Source organism: Oxyura jamaicensis, chromosome 9 (assembly GCF_011077185.1).
Source record: "Oxyura jamaicensis isolate SHBP4307 breed ruddy duck chromosome 9, BPBGC_Ojam_1.0, whole genome shotgun sequence".
NCBI classification, from domain to species: Eukaryota; Metazoa; Chordata; class Aves; order Anseriformes; family Anatidae; genus Oxyura; species Oxyura jamaicensis.
Genome location: NC_048901.1, coordinates 18,389,945 through 18,415,542, shown reverse-complemented (window position 1 = coordinate 18,415,542; position 25,598 = coordinate 18,389,945). Strand labels below are relative to the sequence as shown.

The 25,598-nt window shown below is 40.4% G+C and overlaps 1 protein-coding gene across 1 annotated transcript in view; it reads right to left on the bottom strand.

The window, feature by feature from the left end:
- Positions 1-25,598, bottom strand: part of GNB4 (G protein subunit beta 4) — a 57,617-nt gene that overhangs the window by 28,635 nt on the left and 3,384 nt on the right. The gene's annotated exons all lie outside the window — the stretch shown is intronic.

Sequence of the window (25,598 nt, the reverse complement as noted above, 5' to 3'; positions counted from 1 at the left end):
CCGGCAGCCAGGCGGCTGCTCCCTCTGGAGCTGAGGGCCTGTAGGCCTCGACATCCCCCTGTGGCAGAATTTACATCGCCACAGCCGCGGTGCAGCGGCAGACCTTATATTTTTATCACAAATACTGTGGCAAAGCACCCGCCGAAATATTAGTGTGACCACTAAACGGCTCACCGCTAATGGCCGTACGTACACCGAGCAGCCCATGGCCGCACACGCCGTAACACTGCAATAAAACAGCCCGCTGCTTACCTCACATAGTGCCTTAAATCACCCACCAACCTCCCCCGAAAGCCCAAAATTAATTATCTCTAAGTATCTCTGTGACTTTGTCCTGGTTGTGAGGTCCCGCTTTCCCCCACGGCACCGCATCTGGCCTCCGTTTGCTCGAAGGACAGCTGTCAGTCAGCAACGTGTTTGCTTTTAGTGGGTGCTCACATAGCAAAAATCAACGAGGAATGGGCTTTATGTTGTTGCACCACGGCTGAAGAGGAAAAAAAATCTTATTTCGAAGTCGCTGTATCGCTAAAAGTTGCTTAACTTTTCATAAAAGGGATAAATTGGTACAAAGATAGCTCTCCCTTAAACTAAGCTTGTTCCCTTACGTTTTTCTTAATTCAATCTTCAGATCTCAAAGTAGTGATTACTGACAAGATGCGGTCCCAGAATGAGCATATGATTCCTCATCTTTTCTTTTGAAACTGCTCTGGAAAATCACAGGCAGTAAACAAAGCCCCTGAAAAGTTCAGATGGTATTTAGGTAGTTACATATTATGAAATTATCAGTCTTTGTCCTTCCAGTAGAGCAAATTAAAACATTTTATAAAAATTACATAATTTATCTTCATGACTCATTTGGGAGACGGGGAAGTTTCTTCCTTACCAGACTGGGAAAATGAAGCACACAGGACATGGGTCTCAGCAGGGGAACTCAATCTTGCAGGAGTGGCATCACTGCAGCTGTGATGGTCCAAGGCTGAAAGCAAAGCAAGGTTTGCAAGAAGGAATATCCTTTCTTAGACAAACTGGTACAAATAAAAGAAATTGCCTCTCCCTATAAAACTCATCTCACCTATTGAGAAGTCTGCTTAGTCATTTATTATAGAAAGAAGTTATGAATTCCTAATGAAACAGAAATCCCCAGTCCAGCTAGTGGCAATATTTTACATCCAGCCTTTATCCATTTTTGTTTCTCAGCACTGGTTTCAGATGCCAAACCCTACTCTGCAAAATGGAGCTACCCCAATGGAGCTTTTCTTATGCCAGTTCAGTTCAGCAATATGCTTTGTATTATTTCAGAATTTATAAAAGGAATCAATTTGTTCTGCGGTGATCAAGAAATGTTGAGATACAATGCCAGATGAGTTTTTAAAATCAATCTCTAGATCACTTTCTCTAACGCATTCTCTTTGAATTATGAGTTACTTGAGCCAATACAGCAATTCAGTTTCTGATAGATTAAGCCCTACTGGAGGTCCCCACTGCTTGGACTCCTGCCTGATGAGTCTGAGATATCTTGGATGGGAAGGTAGAGAAAGGGAACCTGTTCAGAGATCCTGCTGATTCAGCTGTAACTAAAAGCATCTGCCAAGAAAGCTCCAGCAGCACCCTAAACACCCCTTTGATGCAATTTTTGTGAAACACTGTGATTTGGTATTAGGAAGTGATAGATGTTTTCTAATACTCCCCAGCCTTGGCAGAGCCTGAGACCAGAAGACAGACAGGCACACATATACTCTAAATAGCTAAAAATACCACTACAGTCCATGTACATCTTTTCTCAGTTCCAGAAAAACACAGAATTCATCATCAGCTTGGTACTTTCCGTGTTCCAGAAAGTCCCCACCTTTCTTCAGCTCATTATCTAATTCTTTCCCAGAACATTTCAGGATATACAAGAAGTAATCATGTTTCTTCAAGAGGCAAGTTAAAGCAAAAAAAAACAAAAACAAAAACAAAAAAACAATAAACCCCAGGTAACCGAGAGACAAAGATCCAGAGGGAATCCCCTCCACTGGTGTGACTGAATCACACAACCCTTTTGACTGAATATAGGAAAACAAACAGAAAAAAAAATGCCCCTTCCAACTTCAGAATTAACTTATCAGTGTAGCAATCCACTTTCTTGACACCTCAGTAATAGCAAAATTATTTATCTTTATCTTTCATCTTTTTTAATATTATTATTTATTGGTTAAATCAGAACTCTCCCACAGTATGTATGTACTCTGTCCTCATGCTTTATCTCTGGCAGCACTTCTGCAGCCCATGCTGTTCAGGTGAGATGCCAATCCACATCTTTTTCCCCTTACATCTTTCCCTTCAGACCTAGGAATTAGAATGATTAACCCCTTACTAATAAGTAAGTCATCTCATGACAGTTTTTATTCAAGTCTTATGAAGATCCAGGGACTTGAAAGCTCACATGATTTACCGATAAAATTTAATTACTCTGTTAAGCAGGATTACACGTATTATATTTGCATTCTATATCATGAAGGGAAAACATGTCCACCTTCAGATATCCCTTCCTCAATGTCTGCCTAAATATGAAAGCAAAAGTTTCATTGCTTTACCTACAACTTACTCTTTTAACTCTTACTGACGTCTAGCGTTCACTCATGTCAAGACCCCTTCAGTTGCTCAGCTGCACAACTGGAGCATGACTGACCATCCTTTGTCACCCTGTCAGAGACTCTGCTTACATACGGGTGACCTTTCACAGCACCATGGAGCCGTGCCCTCCCTGCACACCAGCTGATGCTCTCCGTGACATGCATCTAAGGCATCAGCTTAGTTCACGCTGCCTCTGTGTCCCACCAGTCTCTCCAGGAGCCCAAGAAGGAATGAGGACAGCGACTGCGCAAGGGGCTCGCCACCAGCTCTGGTCCTGGATCGCTGCTGAACTGGGTGGAGGGAGGGGAGCACCTCTGCTCTTTTATTAGCATCTGTGTGCTACCAAGAAACAGTAAACTTCAGTTTCTAGAGCTTTCGATCCAAAATAGTTCAGCTCCTCTTGTACCCGCATGTTTATTCTCTATTTTTTAATTCAAATACAAAAACAAGGAAAAAGAATGTATGGAGAAACAGTAATAACATTTTTCTTGTTATTTAGGAGACTGAAGACAGAGATTTACGCAGATGTAGAGGACAGAGATTTGGTTTACTTTCTTAAAACAACTGATCAAGCTACACAGTTGGATCATTTTGCAGCTACGATTTGGAGCCTAGATTCCTGACTCCAGCGTGAGCCAGGTGACTCATCCTTTAGAGAGAACTGAACAGTCACTGAACACAATTTAAATAGAAGAAAGGAGAGTGGATACATATGCATAGCTGCTTTACATATGGCCTAGATGTATGTGTGTATCTAGAAAAAATATCTATTAATATTTATTTCAGATGGAAGGATGAAGGATACTTGTAGAACTGCTGAAAATGCTCATCATAAAAGAACAGAAAAAAATAAAAAGAAAAACAAACAAACAAACAAATGGGCTGGAAAAGCCATTCAAATGATACTGTTCCCTTCTGAGACCAGCTGCAACACTGATAGATCACTAGCAGGTTTCACGGGTTTGCTGTAATTTGTGAGGTATTTCACCAGTGTTTAAGATCACCGAGTGAGGCAAAAGGCAGGGCTCACATTCATCCCTGTGTTTCTGCCTGTTCTCTGATGTTGCAGTCCTGCCACTAGCAATGCTGGCACGTGAGGGCTGAGAAACTTTGATAGCATGTTTTGGAAATTCTTTTGATTTCTTCTTGGGCGGGGAGAAGAGTAGGCAAGCAGAGGAAGGGGAATCTGTATTTAAAACCTACACAGAGAAATTTATGAACGTGCCTACAAATCCCAGAGTCGGGATGAAGCCTCAATCAGCTGTAACTCGCTGGCAGCAGCTCTGCTTGAAATGGCCGGGGAGAAGGCTCCACTCTACCAAGGGTGTGGGTGTGGAATTGTAATAGACGCTTCCATAAACTGCTGTCTGCTCAAATGTCATGATGTTGGCTTTCTGCCCCATTTTCAGCTGCAGAGAACAGCAGATGGGAGGGGCAGAAACAATGAAGATCCCTTTTTAACTCTCAGATTGAAAAATCTCCCAACTCTTTTCAGTCAAACGGTACTTCTGACTATTATGAATGGTATTTTCGAGATCCTGTTTTGGAAATTACAATTACTTTATCTTATACCTAGCATAATTCCCCAAAGATTTCACAATGTGTGCAACAGGGAACAAGCAAGGACTGGTTAGCTGCACGCAGAACAGCAGGTGATCACTTTTTTGTGAGTTTTCTCTTACTTCAACAAGCAAGAGTGTAATGTGCATTAATGTTGTGTTCCAGGTATAAAGTGGAATAAATGGAGACAAAAAAGAAGATGTGAAAAGTCATGAAAGGAGCTTAACAGAACATTCAGTAATGACTTGGGTAGTAAAAGCATGTAGAATTAGAAAGAAAGAAGTATTAGAGTAGCATTTTGTTTGTTTTGTTCAGTGTTTGGCCCCTGTGTGGAAGAAGACAGGAAGCCAACTGAAGAAGCATAATCATGTTCATTAATTAGCTTTAGAAATTCGTACACATATGAACTAGTTTCCAATCACAACAAAATCAAACTCCTTTTCAGATTTACAATGAGAGATTCTTGCATTCCACTGCTGTCCAGCCTCTTAGAAAATAATAGGTGTAACATTTATCAGTGTGCGTATTCACACAATGCCGCCAATAAATGAAAGCATTGACACAGCCAGAGCCTACTGTACACGACTGCAACAGTGTCCCACTGAACACAGCTGCTAATTGCAGGCTGCAGAATAGCAAGCTATCAGGTGTCACGTCGGCAAAGGCTTTGGAGGAGATCACGAAATGAACCAAATATTGAACTCTCTGAGCTGCAGTTGCATGAAGATGGCCAAGGCCATTTATTTTTCAGTTTTGAAATGTAAGCTCCAGGTGCAGTAAGCACGTTTTCGCTGCAGTTAAGTGTTGCATACAGATGTATTTCACCTTCCCGTGAACTTTAAGAAGCTGAGCTTACACTGACTTGTCAGGAATATTACTCAACCTTGCAATTTTTAAGTCTTGCCATTTAACTTACAGAATCTTTGGTAGCTGAAGAGTTTTGTGGCCATAAATGAGAAAGTCTGATACAAGAGGGTGGGTTTCCAGGTCTACAGAGAGACAGAGACCATTTTAATAAGCTTTTCAGCATGTTGCTGCTACTGGCCCTTAACCTGCATCTGCATCGACGTTGTTGCTATAACCCTAGTCATTCCTGAGACAAAAGCGTTTCAGATACAGTGAATTAATGATGCTGGAAATGCCACTGTGGCCTAGACGGAGAAACTACACTGTTTCTATTGTCAGCGGCAACAGCCTTAAAGAAAATGCAAATGATATGAAATTATACAACTATGCCCTCAACAAACTACTGTACCCTGGTGATGGATACTTTATCCAAATTAAATCAGGAGCAGGGGAAGGGGAGGACAGAGAGAAGGCTGACGCTGAGGGAGGGAGCAGCACCTGCTCACTGCAGCACTGGTTCAGATCTGAATGCTAACTCCGTTTCACGAGTCACCAGATTCGCTACTTGCATATCACATCTGTTAAATGGGCTGAAGAAGCTAGATCATTTCAGGTTTTTTAGAACTCAAAGGCTGAGATGTCTATAGCAGTTTGGATGTGTACATCAATGATGAGTCAATATTTAGGTCTAATTTAGGAACAGAAAATGGAGAACGGAGGCTTACTGGGCTTAATGAACTCACACACACTTCAAGGAGCACATGGCATAAAATGCTTGTTTTCATTTGTGTTTTCCTTTAGTAAATAGCACTGGTGGATGCAGTGATTTAGTTGAAGACTGTAAACTGTTCTTCAGCTATGAGTCTCTTTCTGTGGGAAGGTAAGGCATGGAGTGGCATACACAGCTTGCCAAGGAAGCAGTGGCAGAGCCAAAATCAGAATTCAGATTGCCAGCCCACCTGCCTTCCCGTTCCCCTTGCTGCTGAGCAAATTACCCACCACAAGAGCTTTACAGACCGCAGAACAAATGAGCAAATGAAGGAGTGACATTAAATATAAGCCAAGTGAAAATGACCTGTATGAGATTCCAAATAAGCAAAATGTGAAAAAATAAACAGTAAGAGCAAATTATAAAAGAATTATAAAATAAATTAGGGATTACAATAAAGAAGTAATTCCCATTTTTAATGCACAACTGCTAATTGTGTGCTAATGATTTTCCTCATATACGTAGGGCTTCGGTCCAAAACTCTGAATGAAACCATTCGCGCTCTTCTGTGTGTCTTTTACCAGGAGATATCGGTGTTCCTTAGCCAAGGTGTTCCTTACTTTTGTTCATTTTGCCTGCTTGTTTTTGCTGCGTGTCATTTCAGTGCTGCTGAAAGCATGAGCCTGACAGCTTCGCAGGCTCGTATTCTCTCTTCACAGAGAAGGGAAGGATGCGCGGTGCGCAGGACACGATACGGCAGCTGCATGCCTCAGCTCTGCTCTGCCCCGATGAGCCTGCTGGCACAGCCCCGTCCCCTGTGCTTGCACAAGTGTCACTTAGGGACAGCAGCAGCACCGGTGTCTGTGACGCTTCTTCTGCTAGAAACTGGACTCGGGCACGGTTTGCATCATCCATCTGCCTGTGTTAACATGGTAACAGTTTCTAGTCACTAATGACCTGGGCTGGATTTGCCTGGGCGAGAGGCCACAGACAAGAAAACCTCCCTAAAGCATTATCAGCTCCTTTGACCCATTCAAATCTCTGTAATACCAGCAAAAGAAACGGGAAAAAAAAAAAAAAAATAAAAGGCATTTTTTTTTAAATAAAGCTTCTCACAAGTGACAGAGAAGCAGTCGCCCCCGCACACACCTTATTCACTCACAGTACTGAACTGGCATTCCTTCAAGAGCTGGGGAGGGCCCAGAGCTGCTGATTCAAAGACATTTGGAATAAGAACTCAAAAAAAATGAAGGGTTTTGTTCCTTTCTGGCTGCTTGCTTCTTTCCTTGGCCCACTCTGCCTGCCCATGCCAATCAGTGGAGCAGGGGCACCTCTGCAGAGAAGCCCCCAGTATCTTGGCAAGCTGGAAAACCACAGTTCCCAGAGCTCCGAAGAAGAAAAGACTGGTTTAGAGTGGTGGAGGCTGAGAGACAGACAGGGACAAAGGGTCAGGAATCGGCAAAGTTACACCATCTTATCTAAGCCACAGCACACACACAGGTGCTTTTTGCAGACAAGACTTCAGACAAAATCCTGGTGCATCCATAGCTGATTTTCAGTCATTTGCTTACATCAAATACCCCTGGAAAAAAAAAAAATCCATAGGGAAAATGCCAGAATCAGTTGCTGTCTGCATTTAGAGAGAATTATATCTCCTGTCAATGTGTTTTAATGAACCTAAAGCATTTCTCAGAAAAGGCAGTTGCATTTTTATTCAAGTCTCTGCTGCCTTATAGGTGACAGCTATTTGATGCTCAGTGCCATCCTGGAATGAGTAACAGCTCAAGAGTTAATTACAAATTTATTATGAACCTGTGGTTAGGACCAGCCTAAGTGAGCAAACAGAAAAAAAATAAAAATAAAAATGAATGCAATGAATTTGAGTCTCCCTCTTTGATGGTCTGATGAAACCAGATCATTTGATCTTTTATAACTACCGAATAGCTGGGAATGTTTCTTTTGTAACCCATCAGTCTGACAGCTCCATTAAGGAAGGAGCTGTTTTCCTGATGATTACCATATGAAGCACTAAGTGACTGAGCTTCTAGTCTTTCCACTTTAGCAAGCAAATGTTGTATTTCTGTTTAACAACATTTTCAAGGTCAATATAACAAGATATTCCCTACAATTGTTTAAATTACCAATATAACATTTTGAATCTTAAAAAAAAAACATTGATTTTAAGATACTTGTTTGAATTGTGCAGTGACATTGATTAACATCCTAAACCATTCCATTCACTTCATGAAACTTGTCGCAGTTTGGAGCACCTGTAGCAAGCAAGAGATTTTTTTTCCCATTACTAAAGCAGTAAAAGAAAACAAGAACACCCAACAATGCTAATATGAACCATAACAGTATGTCCATTGGGACAAGGCATGCTGTAATTAAAAGATACTTAATCCTTTGAGACTAACTCTTGTTCAGCTCTCAGAGGGTAGGCCTCTGAGATGAAGTACGCCAAGGAGTTTGGCTGTTGTTTGGATTTCTTGAAGTTTCCTGCTAGATCCCACCGCAACGGGGAGCTGGGGAGTTGAGCAATAGAGCTGGCACAATAACCCCATTGATCTCTCAATTATTCTGCTAAAAGAAAGAAAATTAAAGATAGCAAAAGCAATCGGAGAAGCCAGAATATGCTGGTTTGTGTGTGTATTTTAGAAGCTATTAGCCAAGGTAGAGGTAAAGAGCATCGAATGGGATAATGTCCCTGCATGATTATCTTCAGACTACTGTGATTAGTGACAAATAGTAGGGAGCTGGAGATCTATACAAATGTCATTAGACCAAGGGTTGTAATGTGATTTAGTGACGCGGCTACCGTGATAGCTGGTTCTTTTGACACAGCAAAACAAATGGTATTTTAGCATTGTTGGTTCACTACTGTGCTAAAAAGCAACCATCCAACATAAATGTTTGTCTGTACAAGTCGACAAGCAAGTGGCTGATGCTTTTGTTTGCATCACCGTGTATTAAACTGATGACTTAAATTGGCATCAGGAGAGCCAGGTCCAAAGACAAAATGTACTTCAAAACACTGGAACAGAGCTATGCTGTTTGATCTGGCATCCCTGCCCATGGCAGGGGGTTGGAACCAGACGATCTTTAAGGTCCCTTCCAACCTGAGCCATTCTACAATTCTATGCTCAAGCACACACAATACAAAGGCTAATTCTTTTTCCCACTGTTCCTGTTCTTCTTTCACTCACATTCACCTTGCTTTGTCTTTGACTGTTTCGGTTTGTCCTGGGCCAGGCTGCCACCGGCTCTAGGCGGCACCCGAGGGGCTATGCTTTCTGCAGCGGGCAGCCCACTTTCTGCAGCACACTCCTCTTTCAGGGGATCACTGCTCACAGCCATGCTGGCTGGGCTCCAGCTGGCCTTGCTCGTTCCAAGATTGCTTTTTCTAGTTATCTGTTGAGCAGCCCTCATCCTGAACAGGACAACTTTTAACTCTTCTCTTAAGGGAAACAGCAGAAATAAACTCTTTCTTTGGGATAAGGAGGGATAACACTAATTGCAACCCCATAAAACTTCTGGGGTTGTTTCTGTAATCTTAATTAGATTCTGGTTAATTTAACCTGGTGGTTTGCGTGATGCAGCAGTGTCTCATCTACATCAGGGCATCATACCAGAAGAGTCAGAAAAAAGTCTGTAGGACACTGCCCCAGCCCTTTTCTACCAATTACCAATGACAGAGACCCTCTTCAGAGGCTGGAGGACAGGAGTCTGGGTACGTTGATGTTCAGTACAGCAACCAAAATGCATTCATAAGCAAATTGATTTTTATTATTAAATGATAGAGGTTTATGAATAACTGAATCTTAATATAATTATTTCCAACTTCCATCCATCAAGAAAACCCACAAAAAGAGAATCTTAGTAAGTACACAGGACAGAATCAAGTTAATTATTTGGCATCTTGGTTGTATTGGTGATTAGGTTATCAAATAATTTCAGCTGACCTCTTTTTTTTTTAGCATTTTTTGCTGTCTGTCATCGTCAATCCACAAAGGATATGAATACAATTTTCTGTTTTACAACCTTGATTTAATTTCATTTGTAAATGCTAGGAAACAAATTCAGCAGTGTTGTGCAACGGATGAGCAAGGCCCTGAAATACAGTGCACGAAAACATATTCCTTCCAACTTCTCTCCATCTTCTGGAGGACATAATGCAGTTATTGTTCGCCTTCTTTCATGGTCATATTGTTCATACCGATGGGAGGATGTTCCCTCATGACATATGACTGGCAAAACGTCAGCGTGCATTGAAAACAGATGCTCTGCAATGGTCTACAGACACTCCACATCCAAGCAGAGATGAATGGAATGAAAATATTCTCAGCCTCAGGTAGGAAAGGGGGGAGATGGCTCATAGGCTCCAGTACTTCACTGAAGGCCTTCGTGACATAAATAGTAAATTATGTAACTGATACACTTGAACTCACTGACAAAGAAAGAATCAAGTCCTCAGCACCAGTTTCAAATGATCGTGTATCAAAACACTATTTCTGTGATCGTTTTGTTTTTGTACAATGTTTGTAAACTCACAAAGAAAGGAGAGAGCTTATGCACAGAAGACACTACTGCGCCTTCTGTTTACTCTGGACACAAAATAATACCCAGAGCTTCCTCTAACAGCCTGCTGAGAGCGTAAAGTAAAAGAAAGCCTCCAAGAGGAAGTACTGAAAAGTAAATAGGCAGTGCAAGCAGTGCTGCTGAGACTCACTACAAAAAGTCAGTCAGCGTGTCAGAGTATCGGTTAGTACCCTGACTGCGAGCCTGGGAGACAGAAATTGCCATATAATTCTTTCTGCAACATATAATTACATTCTTAACCTCTTTGGCTTTTTTTCCTTTTTGATAAAGAGGAAATAATTCATTTCCAGGAATATAAGTGGCTTTAATTCACTTGGATCAAGCCTTTTTTTTTTTTTTTTTTTTTTTTTTTTTTTTTTTTTTTTTCTGATTCAGTGCCTGACTCAGTACCATGATTCTTGCTGCTTCTGTCAGACTATTCCACATTTCCCAGTGGTTTTCACTAGTGCAGTTTGGAAGCACTCTTTGTTCTTATAGTCCCAATGCCGGCTAAGACTTTTCTTTTCATGTTCTTTGACGTTTATTCCCTAGGAGCGGGATCCTTCTGTCCTTATATGTGAGCCAAATCTCCCAATGAATTTGCAAACGTGCAGCATCAGCAACTTAAAAAGTTTATTTGTTCTTCAGGGTTCTCTGTGTTCACAGGAAAAAGGACGCCTGTAGGCAAACACTGCATCACTAGGTTTCATCTTCACAAAAAGGAAGCTTAGAGAGGAAGGAAGGCACAAGAGTGCAAAGTTAACGACTAGAGAGAGAGAAAAAAAAAAAAAAAAAAAAAGAAAGAAAAAAAAAAGCCTTCTCTAGCTTTTTCGTGAGAGTCTGGTAGTTAAGACACAGTTACAGGGCACTGAACTTGCATGCTTCTTAAAATACATCAAAAGACTTCTTCACTGGCTTGGCCCAGTGCCAGCAGTAATTGCTGATTCCAGAAGAAATTCTCAGATTAATAATATCTTTGGATATATTCTCGAGACATCCTCCAACTTGGACATTTATACTGCATTTACATTTAGGCACCTGAAATCTCTAATGGTCTGACACCTCGAGCTGGAAAACACTGCCAGCTCCTATTTACTTCAGCTTTGGTATCTGCGTCAGAGAGTGCTGGCCTGGCGTGTTAGAAAATGTAATGTATTCAATTTATGTCCTACATAAAAGTTGAGATCAGCATGAATGACTAGATCCAATCTGCAGCTTTAATTCAAACAAACAGTGCTGCTGACAACACTGTTTCTGTGGGTAAGGACTCTGTCTCACAAACTCACACATTAGACAATCTTCACATTTCTTTTTAATGTGGATGTCCTTCTTCTGAAGTCAGAAATTTTATGGCAAGTAGTCTCAGTGACGAGCCAACATTCAACACTAATTGTGTGAAAATTCGTGGTTAGACACTGCCATTAATATCTTCTTATGCAACAAGAAAAAACTTTTCTTGTTCTCTGTCTGCTGTGCACAAACAGGCCAGAGCTAATGATGTAGGCTCATCTGTTTTCCAGCCAGATAGACTATACTAATTTTTCAGTCTGACATTTTACAGCAAAAGAGTCAACTTCATTCCCTAAGGAGTTTCTACATCAGATCCTTTAGCTTGTCAGCGTTAGTTAATTTGGACTACGTGTGTAGCCTCATGTAGACAAACACTCAATTTACTGTGCACGTGAAATACCCCATGTTTGTTGTCTAGATATGCCAATGCTTAATGACCCACGCTAATAAATACAAGTGCTTTGTTTCCAGTCTGAATCTATCTGAACTCAGCTTCCTGCTATTGGATCTAAATATATTCCAGGCACATATCTTAGAATCGTAGAATCACTTTGGTTGGAAAAGACCTCCAAGATCATCAAGTCCAACCGTTAACTTAGCATTGCCAAGTCTACCACTAAATCTTGTTGTCCATCATTTCCATGTGGTTTAGCTCGGGATATGTAAAACTGGTAAATATGTACTTCCACAGGCATTTTCAAAAGACTTTTACCCTAATTTTTATGATGATTTAGGTCCTTCCTCCTTAGGTTTTCTGCAAAAAGCAGGTAAATCCAAAAAGCATAGCACAAGGATTTGAAGGCTCAGCTACAATCAAATCTAAGGCCCAGGTAGTTCTACCTCTTGCCAAGAATATTGTGTAGAAATCTTTGTTTAACCTTGAGAAAAGAACATGTCAGATACGGTACCATCACCCCCCCAGATGATGCAGTAAGTGTATGTCACATCAGCATTACTGAGTCAGCATTCCAACAGGAAATTATATTTTGTAGAGGATATTTTATTCTATGGTCATTATTATCAGCATCAAGGCCACCAGTGAAAGCATTAAGCAGACAAAAAGTCTGCCAGAAGATCTCAGTTATTTGTGCTACTGCATGTGCCTTTATCCCTGACAGCATCCCCCAAACCAAGAGAGAATAATCTTTTTATGAATAAAATTACTTTAAATTCAGATAAATGCATGCTAGAGCGGTGAGACGCTCTGGAATACTGAAGTAGCTTGTGAATGGAAAAATCTTTTGCTGGTACAAAATAAGGGCGTTGCTGCATTGTCTGCAGGAGATAGCAACGTTCAGCCTTCTGGGGGATAGAGCAAGGAAAATATAATGCAGCAGAAAATCTTGCTAAACAAGAAGGCAGCCACTTGCTAAAAAATGTATTTTGTGTTTTAAAAACTTCCCTGCATTTCTATTCCTTATTGACGATATCTTTCAGACTCTACTCTTCCAGTAATTTTTAAGTAGCCAAAAATAGTCCTCGTAAAATAATAATAAAAGGACAAACTCATGCAAAGAGGAAAAATTCTTCAATAACAGTCTATTATTATTACTTTGTTTTGACCCTCCAGCCACCACCACCAAATATAGATTTTCTTCCATCTTTTTTTCTGGTTTGTTTGCAGACTGAAGAAAATGACGGTAATCTGTTTGAATCCAAAACACCAAACTTGCAACTAAAAACCAGACAATTAAAAATAAGATTCACTATAATCGTAAAAATTCTGTGGCTGACAGAGGAGCATCATTTAAGTCATAAATTCCCATTTTGAAAGAGCAAAAGGGACTATGACAATCATGGTCTAATTCCTACGTAACAGAGACAATGTAATTTAACACAATAAATCAGACGTCAGTCCCCTGCCTTCTGATCTGTAATAGCAGGAACTTCTACTTTCCATTTCTCACCAAGCAAGTGAAGGACCCAGGGATTCTTCGGTTTTATCCATGACAATTATCAAACAGATTTCCAAAAAAACATTATCAGAAACAAAGCAGAATCAAATCCAGGCTCTAAGCAATCTTGAACACAGAAGAATCGGCACCAGGAAATAATGATAGGATGGAAATATCTTTTAGAGACATCATTACAGGATGAACACAGGGTAAAATCAAACTATTCCATTCCTTGCAAAGTTCACATAATTGGATCTTGCAAAATGGATAAATACTGTAATGGATCTGTTGCTTCATTAGCACGCGCTCTGATAACCCGCAGTACAACATCCATCAAGCTCTTCAGTCCCTCTGGGGAAGGTTGCTGCCAGTGGTTGTCAGAGACGTGAGTCAGGCTCAGGATCAGCAGACTTGTGTTTTCAGCCACTGTACCGGCTGCAAATAAGAACACCAAGCAGTTTGGGGGCCAGGGTGCAAACGCTGGATGGAGAACAAGCTGTTCTCCCTGAAAAAGGGACCCGAGCTACTTACAAGCAGATGCTGATGTTTGTGAATCACCATGAAGCTGTTGTAGGTGACTCCAAACAAGTGAGAAAAGGATTATACTTTGGCCAAGGGAGTTTCAGGCCCATGGGTTAGCTTTTGTAACTTGGAATGAGTATCTCTGGTGTAAAGCTGGAGTCCCAGTCTTCATATTTCTAAATACGTCCTGCCCTTAGACAGTAAGTTAAGAAGCATAGAAAAGACTGCAATGAGTAGCTCAGGTGTGAAAAACTCTGACCACACTGATGAGCCTAGATGAACATGTCTGTTCACGGTCTAATTAGTATCAAAACTCCAGGATGCAATTTTCAAAGGTTGTGTGACACCCAGCCTGACTTTAATCTTAACTTTCATGTTACATTGCTCCTGTATTTATATGTGCTTTATTAGATCGGTTTTAATTTAGAGCAGCTTAAGCTTTATTTTATCTGAAGCACCTTGCTTGCTGTGTTTCTAAGAAACACAGAAACATTAAACAGAAGTCTTCATTACAAAACCAGAGCCTGAAAGCGCGGCCTCTGTCTTTAAGCACGTCTTAGCTCACAGACTGTAATCAAGGCCTAAAGGTTGCAAGTAGTCTTGAAAAACTTGCACTGAGGAGCCCCAGAACACACACTGAGCAGGATATTTACCTGAACTTGGAAACTGGATGCACAGGCATTTATGCCTGCATATGGTTTGCATTGTGTGTTATTTCTGTCTTAACCTCCGAACGCTTCACTTTACAATATTAATATTGATTCGTGCTTCATTTTTGCATAGAGCAGTGATTGCATTGGCAGTAACGCTGACATCATCCTAGCGCTGTGCATCCCATAGCCGCACTTTCATTAAGAACCGCAGAACACAGATTACTCAGATCAGATAACCTAACCAGTGGGAAATCGACACAAAAACTCACTTACCATTACAGTGCTGGAATTACACCAGGGATGAGCCTGTCTCTGTGGGCTTCCCCAGCTCACCAGTCCTGAAGCGTCATCCGCGACAGCAGCCGGGATCGCAGCACAGCGCCGCTGCCCTCGTGGTTAAGCAAAAAGCCCCTCAGCTGAGCTCTCCCTCCTCACCTTCCCATTCACTCGTGGCTTCAACAGACATTTGATTTTTCTATTCTGTGTTTGCCTGCAACTATTTTTAGCAGCTAATAGCTGACACCCTCGGGAGCGTGATGTCACCGCACTTCGCACTTGCGGGGCTCGCAAAGCCAGCGGCTGTCACGGCGCTGAGCCAGCTCATTAGGCGAGGTAAGGCAGTGGCACCGCCAGAGCCGAGTTCAAAAGACCAACCGGGAGGAATTTCAGTAAGATCTCAAATGAAGGAGAGCTCTCCCTTTGGCAAGCAATTTGCAGCCAGGGTTTTTAAAATTGCATGTGTTTTTTTTTTCTTTAAAGGTTGCTGAATGCTTTTTACAGTACTAATAAAAACACAGCTTTAGTGGCAATCCTTCTGCCAGTGTCACAGGCAGGAGGCCTGGGCTCTTTTGGACTTTACGCCGGTCAGCTCTTCCCATCACACCTGTAACCTTCTGAACAGGCAGCCACCGGCAGCCTTGCCAGCGATCTCAGCAGAGGCTATGCATGCCGTGAGCCTGGAAACTGAACCTATCCTCGTACCAATATTTGCTCTCATCATATTTAATGATCCTTCTCCCTAGCAACCTCCGCTTGGTTGGATATAACGAGGCATTTCTAATTTCCCTTCACAAGATAGAGCTTCCTTCCCTTGCTCTTCCTAGTAGCTCTTCTTTGCACCTCTCACAGTTCATTTGTCTGAATATACCAAAATGCAACTGTAGAAATAGTCACAAGGAGTTAGAATTAGCACTCCTTGCAAGATGGTACTCATATTTCCTTCTCTCAGTTAAAAAGCTCTCACCTTCCAGGATTGCATCATACATTTCTACCGTAATCACTGCATTTGCTACCATAATTAATATCCCTTTGGCTAGTTATATCCATCCTTCCACTGACAAGTATGCTCAAATTTGTTTCCTCTTCTGTTACTTCCAGTTCATAAACCCTCACCTTATAGGTTATTACTGAGTTGTTATTATTAAGCCCAAATTGTATGGCTTTGCACTGTATGCTACTTGTTCACATCAATTTACCAGCAAGCTAGTCAAAAAGTTAGTCTAATTCTTCATGAATGACAACCTACTTATTTTCAGTATTGGCAATACCTCCCAACATTTTCTTATGTAGGAATTTCATCTCAACGTATCAGCAAATATACTAAATACAAGTCCCAAGAATAACCCCACTACTTACCACTACCATGAACATTGCTGATAACTGGGGCAGAACATTGATCTGATGTGTGGGTCACAGCTAGCAAACTGTTAATCTGTGTCCTGGCATTCATGGGATACACCCCACCTTCTTACCTTAGATTTTATATAAAGTTTACATGCAGTGTAATCCACTTTGTTTCGTATGTGCACAGAAGTTGTAATCATTGCTTATGTAAATGACAAGCATTAATACAACGAGCTAGCCAGGAGTATAATTACTGAAGAAACTCTGTGTGATATTTTCATTCAGGAATACCTCCTTAACAGTCTTACTTTTTTCCTAAGTGCACTTGACACCTTGAGCACCCGGAATCTCATGCAGATTGCTCAAATTCATGTATTTTTTTTTCCTCCATGAACAATTAACTACTTTGAATTTACCTTGGATTTTGTTCATTCTTAATTATCCAACAGTAATCTCCCGAGGCAAAAAAATCTAAACAAGGATGTTTTAAATCTCCTTAGCATGTTGGGTGCGCTGTCTCTTCAAGCCCAAGATGAAAAGGTCCCTTTCAACTATCAAAGTTGATGTCCCCTGGAGAATCACGCTGTGCTTCTCTTGCCCACTCCTTTGAAAGGCTATATCAGGAAGCCTCCTGTTATGAGTCACATGAAAAACACCAAATACTCCCCAAAGCTGGGCGGACATCAAAGAGGGACATTTAAAGGGTCTGTCTAAACGCAGCTGAAAGGCTTCCAAGCCGCCGCGCAGGAGCACCCACATCAGACACGTCCAGGGGAACGCCGGCTCCTGAAATAGCGCGATGAGACCGGGGATGTGGGAGCACGCTGCTCACCAAGGGCTTTGCCTGGAGAAGAACATGTTTGTAGCTGCCATTGTTCATTCTCTCCTCACAGTCAAAAAGTACTTCAAGAAAACACTCAAAAGAGTATTAAAGCTTAACAACGGTGCAATCAGTAGGTTTCTATGTGCATGTATTTTCTGTCATCAGAAGAGTTTAGCACCAACACAGATAGGCTGCGTGCTTTTCAAGGGCTTGGATTAATTTGTTGTTTATCAATAAGCACTGGGGGGAGAGAAATTTTCTGACGACATTTTATCTTTTCTACATAAAGGTCTACTAAGTTGGAGGAGGAAGTTTCTCTTAAGAAGAAAATTTCTGTAGGTATGGTGAAAGCTCATACAAGAACCTGTGGAATGTCGGCCAAAAAGAAGAAATCCTTTCTTTTGCACCATGAAACATATTAATGTCATTGTCCCCCTGCCTTATGTAGGCTAAAATAGTTTCCTATTAATGCTACATTAAATCAGACCAGGATTCTTATGGAGATATATACAGGAAAAAAAGCCAAGGCTTGTATTTCAAATATTACAGCAGCGCGTAAAACATACAGGGAGTATCCGGATCAAATCGTAGCATCTGCCTGCCAGGATTTGTTGGTATAGAGCTGTCACCAGCATGCCTTCGTGTCTTCTATTAAAACAACACAAGTGCGACAGGGAAACATGAAAAGTGTTAATAGTGCTGCGAGTCAGATGCAAGGGACGGAGAATTCAAAAGATCTTTGGAAGCTAGGCCTTAGCCAAAAAAAATTTGGTAACAACACTTGAAGAAAAATATTTCTAACCATAAATAATAAATTTGAATCCTTTTGAGTTGTTTTTTTTTTTTCATTCATTTGAATGAACAGCCAGATTTTACTTACATTTCTTGTCAGGTAAATGCTGCTTTCCTAGTACATCAAATTCAGCACAAAAAGTACCACTTTGATTATGAACTTTTCTCTGTTTTTCATTTTATTTATTTTTTTTAATAGATCTTGTTGAATTAAACAGCACAATTTATGATTCTGTCAGGGACTTTACAGAAGCCGGTCCTGATTACGGAAATAACCTCCCATCTCTAGGAAAGAACATAGAAGAGAGTCCTTGGGTCTACCTGACTTCAGGTTCTGTTACAAATGCAACGCACAGGTCTAAGGCACTCCCTTTCACTGACTTTCTGTTCCTTTCAGACAAACTATTCAGCCTCCACACATGGGACCTGAACGTCACATAAAGACCAGAAAGAGAAGACTGAGGGGAAATCTGAGTTTTCCCAAGGGGACGGCATACAAGGCATACCTTGTCAGTAATAGGTTTGAGGTCCTAGGTACAAAGTTGTCTTTGCAGTGACCCTACAGGGACTGGGTTTTACCACTGCCTAAGTTTCATAGCTATCTCAGGTGCTTAAGGCAGGCGGTTAGTTAACTGAAGTCTCTGATACAGACATTGAAGCACGTTGGGCTCCTGTGGAGGTGCCTCAGAGGTGGAGCCTTATCTGTGGATTCTGAATTACTTTATGAAACAACTTCCTCATTTAAACTCTCCGTAGCCCAAGAAAATTGGCTTCCTCATCTAGGCACCTAAGTTAGGTATGCAAGGGTAGGCAAAAGGAACACATCTACTTACACATCTCCTTCCTTGTGTTTCTGCACTCCATTTCTATCACATTTTCAAATTTTGCTGAAGCTAGAAGTAGCAGATTTTATCAGTGCACTAACTGGTTCGACCACACTCTTTCCTGCTCTGATACTTCTGATTCTTCGCATATCTCAACACATCTTGGTCTTTCATCCCCTCTAGTGAGCACGCACTCTTAAATCTGTCTATTTTTAGTACCTCATCTATGACTGTCTTCTCCAAGATGAAAACTGTCCCAGCCTGTACAACATGGAATAACGATGCCTACATGTTTGTGAACTGCTTACATACTGGTGTGTGAAAACCCCTACGCAGGCATAGCATATTGTATTTTTATAATTAATTAGAAATATAACATGTTTGTTACAGTCTCCTGCATTTCACCTGAATATCAATTCATTTACTTCTTGTAGTTTGTCACACTTTGGTAAAATCAATTTCCCATTTCTGAGAAGACAGCATGCTGATTAATAAAAACTCATCATCTACATGTCCTCTTGTGATTTGCGGGCATGGAAAGCATTAATGTGTTTTCTGTGCTGAGTGACAAATTCTGTAAGAACAAGTCACATGAAATAGAAGGATTAAATTTCTTGAAGCATGAAAATTGTAATAAAATTCTTATGGAACAGCCACTACACGTGATTCTCTGCCAATAAAAACACAAACTGTATAGATTGGCAAGAAAGGGTGGAGATCACGACTGTAATCACCGTTTTGGGATCGGACAAATATAAGTCAGGAGGCTCCAGCAGCTGGGTTCTACCTCTCTCACAGACCCCACTGGACACATCAGCTCTGGATCCAGCCTGCAGATTTCCACCAGAGGGAAACCAAGGTTGCTTTGTCATGGAGCAGATGTCAGTGCCCCTCAGGGAGGTCAGAGAAGTAAATGGCTGCAGAAAACATTCCCAGCTCCACTGCAGTCTCTTTAGTACAGGGAAACGTGGTGTCATGCTAAGGATTTGTAACAAGGTAAAGGCACACAATATACAGCTGAATAACACCTATTTATGAATATCATTAACTAAGTCCCTCTAGAGATGAAGTGAAGAATTTGCACAGGTACTGAGCAGGTCCTAGGGGACTGCACATGGAACCCTGGGGCTTCCAATTCTATCCAGCCATCCTCCTATGGAAGGGTTTCTGTCTTTCTTTGTGGGGTGGTACCTGAATCCCTGCTCTGATTACTCATCCTTCTGGGACACAAACCTACCTGGACATTTATGCAGAGATTTAGCAGGAAATCACAAGGTAGAGAAAAAAAAAAAAAAAAAAAAAAAAGGTATTTTTGTTGTTTTGTTGTTGTTTGTCATTGTTTGTTTTTCTTTACATTTCCTTTCTCGATTATATCCCCACCACCTGAAACACTACTGGAAATTAAAGTTCAAGCCATGACAAAGCTGGTTTCAGATGCTCAGATGAAAATATAAATACTGCTTTGGTTTGATTAATGGGGACAACACAAGACCAGACCAGGGTTATAAGATCTGGGTCTGTTCCTAGGTCTGTTACTAATCTAATTGTGAATCTTAGGTACTCAAATTGCTTTTCTATGCTTTCACTTCTGTAAAATAAGGCCACAATATTGTCCTTAATTACAAAACACAGAGATCTGTGGATGAAAAGGACTAAATGATGATCCTTATGGGTCCCTTCCAACTCGGGATATTCTATGATTCTATGATTCTAAATAAGAACTACTTATCATTAGGCTGGATCCAAAACCAAAAGAAGTCAGTTTTCTAGTTCAGCCTTACTTGCAACTTTAATATCATCAGAAGCGTTTGGCCTAAAATGGCAGAAATCTCCTAAGAAAAATTCAGAGCATTTTAATGCTGCTATATTAGAACCCCTAGCTTGACTTCAAGCACAAGTTTCAAAGTTTAGCCTTACCTACATGTCACCACCATTCGTCATGGCTGTGTTTTGCTATTTAAAAGCAAGAATAGCTGAAAATAGAAATCCCATTTGCTCTCAAAACAATTGCTTTTCTCTTCACTACAGACTGCGTGAAAACAAATCAGATACAAATAGACATCTATCATTTCAAGCTGATTAGATTTTATAAAGCCATTTGGAAAATTATTTCAAATATATCCTGTGTTTCTGTAAGAACAAAAATATTACCCTCAATTCCATAAGATTTCAACTTTTTCTTGACAACTCCATGGCTCCTTTTAGTCTTTTTTTAAACCACTTTAATAGGCAAACTGAATCCTGTCTCCTGACAGCATACCAAGATACCCAAAACAAGAAATTATAATGTGTTCTGAATGTTTCTTTTGCTACAAGCTTCAGATCAAGCCTTTGATGTGAAAAAAACATCTTCCCTATAAAGCTGAAACATTTCAGCAAATATTGGTGCAATATATCTGCTTTATTGCAAAGAAATCCTTTTTCAGGAAAGACTCTGATTCAAATTCCCAGTCCAAACTGTGCGTCATAGTCTGAATTTCCTAGTCTGATAGCACCATTAAAATACCTCCCAGAGACCAAATTCAGCATAAATTCTGATTTGTTTGGCCAGCAGAGGATTAGGGAAACCCCTTAGCAGAGCCTAACAGCTCTAACAGCTTCTATGCTTACTCCTATATTCCACACAGAAAGTAGCCAGGGAAAGGAGCATTCCTCCAAAACAAATACTCTGATGGAAGATGAAAGAATCCCCATCCAATGTATGCACTTAAGGAACAGTCCAGCTTTAGAAGAGGACATTTCTTTTTAACCTCTATTGAATATTAATAACTCTAAATTTTTACCTTGTTTTAAGATGTTCTTACTACATTATGTCATGCTACCCTGTGTATAAAAACAATGGAATGAAACCCTCTAATTTTAGCTGTCATAAGCTAAAGAATAAATGGCAGCAGAAGCTTTCCTTTATAATTGCAGGATTTTAGGTAGCTACAAAAAATGTTAACTATTCTGTATTTGAACAATTGCTCAAACATTTAAGCAAAATTTCAGGGACTTTAAGAAAGTTGTGTGTGCCTGTGGGTATTTAAGAGTTGATGGTGAAGGTGTCACTATGCTCAGAAACAGAAACGACTTTCCATGTCACATTCAGCTTATTAATAACCCAATTACTTCTGTCGCAGTGGCACATCTCTCTCTTTGCTTTTTGTTATTATTATGCAACTAGAATAGCTTTCAGAATCACTTTCGGCTGAGCTTGAAGAGGTAAACTATAAAATTCAGCAAGAATCAAGTTCTATGCTGAAATGCTATTGAAATTCAGTAGATTACTGTTGAGTGACATAGAGTATGCAATTATGCAAGAAGACTGTTTGCAACAAGCCATCTTGGAAGTACTTCCATTTGTGAGAGGATTTTTTTCATATTCTGAAACTGAATACATTAAAAAGCCTGTAATCAGTTAATAGAGTCAAGTCTGCAATTCTAAATTTTGAATATCTTCCTTGGCAAGATGAGCTTCTTAGTTCTTGTGATTAACTTACAAACAAAGCCAAACAGAAGAAGCTGGTTCAGAAAAATCAATGCAGGGAAGCAGTGCCAGTTCTTCCCTCATAAATATTTCTCCCTTAGAAACCACTGAAATTTACTCTCTACCACGTGTTGTATATGGTTATATGCAATTACACTACTTCCTATATAAAATACAAACCTGGGTAAAATCTTGCATAAAGTGATATAAAAATTATATGCAACCTCTTGGCAAATTGCCAAAGTGGCCCGTATGCTTACAAACCAGTGCATCAATCTGAGCTCTGTGTGTACACGCGTGACAATATTGCCATACAGCTGCTTTCTTTAGCTGTGTATTTTCATGACCTTGAAGCTCAGGATAATGGATTTTTTATTCTATTCAGTATCTTCACACAAGGATATCTACAATCGTTATAAAAAATCTCCAGTCAGAGGAGTAGGGAAAAAAAAAAGGGACTTCAACTGCTCAGTTTCTAAATTAAGCTACATCTGAAGTTAAAAATAGCCCTTCTGCCTGAAGATGCTACGCTGCCTGAATTTAAACAGCCTGTTTCTTTCCCTGACAGATAACATTTATTGTGCTCTCTGCTCGAAAAAAATGCCTTGTATAGGGAGGATACTTTTTTATTTTATTTTGATTTCATTTCACCTAAGACAGAATTAAATAAAAAGTCACTGTTCTAGCCAGTACACATATCAATTTTCCCATGGATACATTTATCAAATTTTACTAATTAGACCTAAAAATATTCATGTGTATGTGTGTGACTTTTCTTACCTCTTTCTACAGATGATTTTGGAAAGATCAATAGAAAGAATCTATTACCTGAAATGCAGTCAGATTTCAACAATAAATCTCCTAAAACTGCTTGTGCCCATCTCTATTAACATCTCTTATTTTCATTTAGTGAAGTTATATATATATTTATATATGCTGATTTAGAATCAGCAATGAAATGCAGTTACATGTACGGTACACCAAGAGGCTTATTCACCACTTTTCCCCAAAGCATGAATGGAAAAAGAGTAGAAACTGCATCCTGTTTCTCTCAGTGCCTAATGCAGAGCCAGTACACTGATTTCCACACTGCCTGTCTTCTAAGGCAAACAGAGGCTGAGTGGTCGCAGCTATGTGATATGAGCCCTGCTTGTGATACTCACATGGAGCAATTCAGGCAGTGTCTTGAGGGATAGTGTTTGCAGTACTAGTATATTGCAAGCAGATTATAAGGGTAAAAAATATTTTAAACCATCCAGCTCCTCCTCCTGCCAACAGAGGTTATTTTTTTTTGGTTAAAATTTCTGTTGCTCCATGGAAGGTAGTTGTAAAGTTTCAAGAACTGTATCCATCCTTGCCGCTGGGAAACTTAATTTTCCTCAATATCCATTACAAATTTACTGTGCCTTAATTTTATCATTCTATGAGAATTAAAATTAATCAGATTCACTTCTACATTTTAGACAAAAAATAAGAAAGGCACACATCTAATGTGCCAAATTGAAATTTGAATCTGACTATATTGAGACAACCTTCCTTTCCCCCTCTTTGTTAAATTGCATATTTTATATGAGCACTCCCAAAGGAATAGCAGAAAAAGACTCAGGAATAAGTACATGAAAGATGAGATGGATATAAGTACTCACCCCCAAGCAAGACTTCACATTGCAGTCAATTTGTGGACTAAAAGCCTGAAAGAGCCCTGAAAGCTTTATAACCATCAATAATATTTGCAATGATGTAAGCCAAAGGCAATGATCTAAATTCTGCAGGCCCTAATTGAATAAAACACCCATTGAAGTCAATAGGAATTGCACTCAATTAAGCTGTACAGTATTTCAGGTCTATAGCATTTCACATAAAGTTACCACATAGCACCTATGAGCAGTTTTATTTGTAGGAGGCAATGTCTGCAAGGTGCAAGGCTCTGTGCAAGTAGCCTGGCCTGGATCACCCACATTTAGTTGGTTTAGTGTCAGCGCAGCTGAACTGCCATAAGGCAGCAGCACGCCAGGGCAGGAGGCCTATGCAGCGATGCAAATGAAGCTCAAAGGCTGCTGTGCCTTGAAGGCCTGACGCAGCAAAGTCAACCATCTTACAGTGGGGCTGAATTTGATTCAAACTTTAGATAAAATGGGAAATAAATTTGAATCCCTGAGAGATTTGATGTGTATATCCACAGCTCTGAGTCATCACAGTATAATTTCTCTAAACACATTAACACAAGCTACACCCTCAGCTGTTAAACACCCATGAACACACACATGCAGAGTCCTGTCCTGTCACAAGGTGGTTTCTATGAAGGAAACCTGTGTCAGGATACACAAGGCCTCGGACTTTGGCAGTTGTTGGAGTCCTTCATGTTGCACCCTCACCTGGCTGTATCAGCAGGCACGTGCAGTGGGAGCCACGTGCTGAGGAGGAAACTTGGGTGGGCGAGTGGCAGCCAGCTGCTTCAGCGTCACTTGTGCTGCTGGGGAAAACGGGACCATGGCCACCAGGAGCACTCGCTCCACGCAGTGCCCGAGAGCTTCACCAGAGCATGGATCAGCATATGTAACAAGCCTCCAGAACCATGTTCGCAAGGCCTGGAAAACGTTTCTCTTTCCAAATGTGAACTGAATCATCCTGCTCATGTGCGACAGACAGTGCTCTCCTCCCAGAGAGCTCCTTTGAGTCACTGTTATCACCAGATAACAGATGTTGCTCTCCAGGAAAGTTTGTCATGCAGGCTCTTATAATCATACGGATTATTTCAACTTGACCTTGTAACTACAATAGAAAAACAAGATGAACTGGGGGATCTCTGAGGGCTGTGTAATACTTTGCATATCTAAGTAGTTAGGCCCTGAACACCATGGCTACTCATAACCCTACACAAAGAATCATAGATAACATCCCTAGTCTTATGAGGTAAATACTACCAGCTATGGGAGAAGCAAGCGCTGAAGCGTTTAATGAACTCATCCAGCATCATGCAGTAAACACAGGACAATTCTGGAATAGGTGATCCTATATTCAGAAGCATGTGTGTCTCTCTGAAACCTGAAACCTACAAACTTGCAATGAAACTCAAGCTAAATCTTTTGGAAATAATACTGTAAATATGAATTGGAAGCTTTTAGTAAAAGGTTTAAAGATGCCCATCTTCTAACAACTGCTTGTTTTAAACCACAAGACACTTTCTCTCTAATTACTTGTTCAAATTGAACCTTAAAATGCAATTTAAAAGAGAATTTGAAAAGCACTGTAATACATCCTAAATTTCAAAATTTCCTAACCATGCATACTTCTGGTCAAATAACAGTAACCTTGCTTCTCCACGCCTTTATTGTGCCTATGTAAGAACATGATTGCAGCTTTGGATGATAAAGCACATTTTCACCACTCTCTTTCAA